We start from the raw sequence: 3,183 nt of genomic DNA on the forward strand, positions 1-3,183 counted from the left end.
TGGTTTGAGCGTTTTGCAAATGTTGTTCGGTCAACTGGTTTTATTCAGAGTGAAAATGATCATGCTATGTTTACTCACACTTCTCCTACTAGTTGTACTATTCTGCTTATCTATGTTGATGATATGATTATTACTAGGGATGACTCTACTCATATTGCTTATACTAAGCAACATCTTCACCGTCAGTTTGCTATGAACGATCTGGGTTTCTTACGCTATTTTCTCGGTATTGAGGTTGCTCGTAGTCGACGTGGCATTCTTCTCTCCTAGCAGAAGTACATCACTGACATTCTCGCTCGTGCTGAGTTATCTGATAATCGTACCGCGGCTACTCCTATTGAACTTCATTTACAACTTCGTTCGGATGATGGTGAGCCTCTGTCTGATGTCACTCGCTATCGGACTCTAGTTGGCAATCTTGTCTATCTTACGACCACTCGTCCTGATATCGCCTATGCTGTTCATCTTGTCAGTCAGTTTGCAGTGACTCCTTGCACAGTTCATTATGTTGTTGCACTACGGATTCTCCGATATCTTCACGGTACTATGACACACTCTGTTTTTCTCCCATATACTTCCTCACTTACTCTTCGTGCTTACTCTGCTGCTGACTGGATGGCGAATGTTATTGATCGCAAGTCCATCATTGGATTTTGTGTTTTTTTGGGTGATTCTCTGACTTCTTGGTGTGCCAAGAAGCAGCCTATCGTGTCTTGCTCCTCTACTGAGTATGAGTATCATGCTATGGCTGACACTACAGTTGAGATTATTTGGCTTCATCGTCTCCTTGCTGATCTGGGTGTTGCCTCCTTTACTCCCAATCCTCTTCACTGCGACAACAAGAATGCTATTCACATTGCTACAAATCCGGTCTTTCATGAGCGTACCAAGCACATCGACATCGATTGTCACATCACGCGTCATTTTTCTCCTTTTTGTAGCCTCTGCAGCTCAGCTTGTCGATTGCTTCACCAAATCTCTTACATCACAACGTTTTGCTGCTCTTCTTTCCAAACTCTTTTTGGTTGACCCACCTTGAGTTTGAAGGGGGGTGTTAGATATATTGTATATATTAGGTTATATTGTATATTATGCTTATACCCTTCCTTGTATCTATATATTGGCCTTGTGCCAAATGAGAAATGCATCCATTCCAATTCTCTAAACCTAACATTGACAAGAAACATCGGGTCGTCTCACCTTTGCATCCATCAGTTATGTAGGGATTACCAGCGAAGCCAGACGTGCAACGGCATTGCATGTAAGGCCTGGGGTTATTAGAACCGTAGAAAAAGCATTCATAGCGGCTGCGCAAGTAGCTGGGCTCACCAGCCTCTAGTGGGTACAGAACGTCTGAAATTGGCATTTTGATGAACGTTTCATTGAAGATACCCCATCGAGAGCCACGGGCACATGCAATGGTAAGGCTCGTGCATCGGTCATGTGGCTAGGAAAATCATACCACGATTGATCCACTACGAAAGCGTACCTGCATTTGTGTGGACGGTTCATGGGATTAAGTTTGACTCAGAGATTCCAAATGACCTTCATATAAAGCACCCACAGGAGCTAGGTGACTTCAACCCCCATCAATAATAATATTTAATGATCGGGTAATCCTAATGTACTAATCTTACTTAGAATACAATTTTTGATTTCATGAGAGCTAATTATAGGAAACATTTTCTTTTCGATGTGAAATTCTACCTTAGCCGGGTAAATTCCGGATCAACTGAATATTTGACTAACCTCGCGCAGGAGACATCAAGACCCCGAATCGAAGTCCAAGCAGTGTGGCTCAACGGTGAGATTATATTCTCACTTGATGGTGTGAGAATCAAACTGGCATTGTATGCTTCAATCAGGGATTCAAAACTTTTAATTTGTCAGAGCATTCACGTTACCTGCGCAATCCGTCGACCGTCGATAAACCATTCTCCGTCTTGAAATCCACGCCGTACGCCTGGAGCCCATAAGGGATCGTATTCATGCAGCAGCCGATCCCGTTCACGAAGTCATTGTGGCTGCCAGTCCCATTGATGGCGCAAGTCGACCTGCAGCCGCCAACCGCCGACTGCATGCCGATGTTGACCATGAACGCCAGGTTGCTGCACCCTCCGGACACGATCACATTCTTTGTCTGCACGTACATGTAGGGACTCCTTGTCAAGTTCAACGATGTCGTGATGTCGCCGTTCACTGCTCCGCCCGTGCAGTATGGCAGGTCCGGCTCAGAGTAGACGACCGGCTGAGAGACGTCAATGAATCTGCCGGGAGCTCCGGAGTCGTCCAGCACGGGAAGGGAAATGTCGAGCACTGTTACATTCATGAGGTTCTACAACGTGGCAACAGGGTACCATTGCTGCCAAGGTGGCACTCGATCTCATAGAGTTCATCCAGGAAGCAGCTGGACCCGATCCCGAAAGGGAATGGAACCGTCAAGTTACCACACGTGGCGGCACAGTTGGGCAGGGCCACCGGGGGAAGTGGGCCTTGTACTTCATCGGCAGCAGAAAGAGAAGGACATAAACAGCGACTAGTTTGATCACCACTCGCAGTATCATTGTGATCATCATCCTGATTTCGTTTTGATTTGTTGGTGGGAGTGCTTTGCTCCCAATGTGTTTTCAGTTTGAAGCTGAGAGAAGAATGAGAGGATTGGTCTTTATATACATAAACACGCGATGCACGATTGAGAGCGCTTCCATTGTTGACAGTGATGATAACTTCTAGATTTTGGCTTCCTCTAGGCCGCTGGTAACGAGGTTTGTTTCGTATTGTTAATTATGTTTCCGAGTGCACTACCGAGTTGCTGGTCCATGCGGGACCGAGTCGGCTCGTCTTCGGGTCATTAATCAGAAGGAATTCTTCTTCATATTTCCGAGAAATCCTACGCACAATCTCATAATCCACAGCTATACACAATCTCATAATCTACAACTCTTTTTTTTTATTTTGTCTAGACAAGTCTTGGCCATCTAACCATTGCGTAGATGACGGTCTGCCTGTTTTGCCTCGGAGCACTGTGCCCCGTATCAGAGGCTGTTGTCGTATGTAAGTTCATATTTTCGATACGACGTCTCATAAAATTGCAAACACTATATCATTTTACGCTGATTTTCGTTGTGGACATATTTAAGTTTCATCGCAAAAGGACATAGAATATCGTAAATCACAAAGGAT

The 3,183-nt window shown here is 45.0% G+C and overlaps 1 long non-coding RNA gene across 1 annotated transcript; it reads left to right on the forward strand.

Annotated features, from left to right (window-relative positions):
• Positions 1–1,475: 1,475 nt before the first annotated feature.
• LOC130134770 (uncharacterized) lies at positions 1,476–2,784 on the forward strand. Its single transcript, XR_008814273.1, has 2 exons — positions 1,476–1,613; positions 1,759–2,784. It is a non-coding gene; the product is annotated as an uncharacterized LOC130134770 (long non-coding RNA).
• The last annotated feature ends 399 nt before the right edge of the window (positions 2,785–3,183 follow it).

This window comes from Syzygium oleosum, unplaced genomic scaffold, assembly GCF_021117445.2.
Source record: "Syzygium oleosum isolate NSW1041296 unplaced genomic scaffold, Sole_v2.1 Sole_v2.23, whole genome shotgun sequence".
NCBI classification, from domain to species: domain Eukaryota; kingdom Viridiplantae; phylum Streptophyta; class Magnoliopsida; order Myrtales; family Myrtaceae; genus Syzygium; species Syzygium oleosum.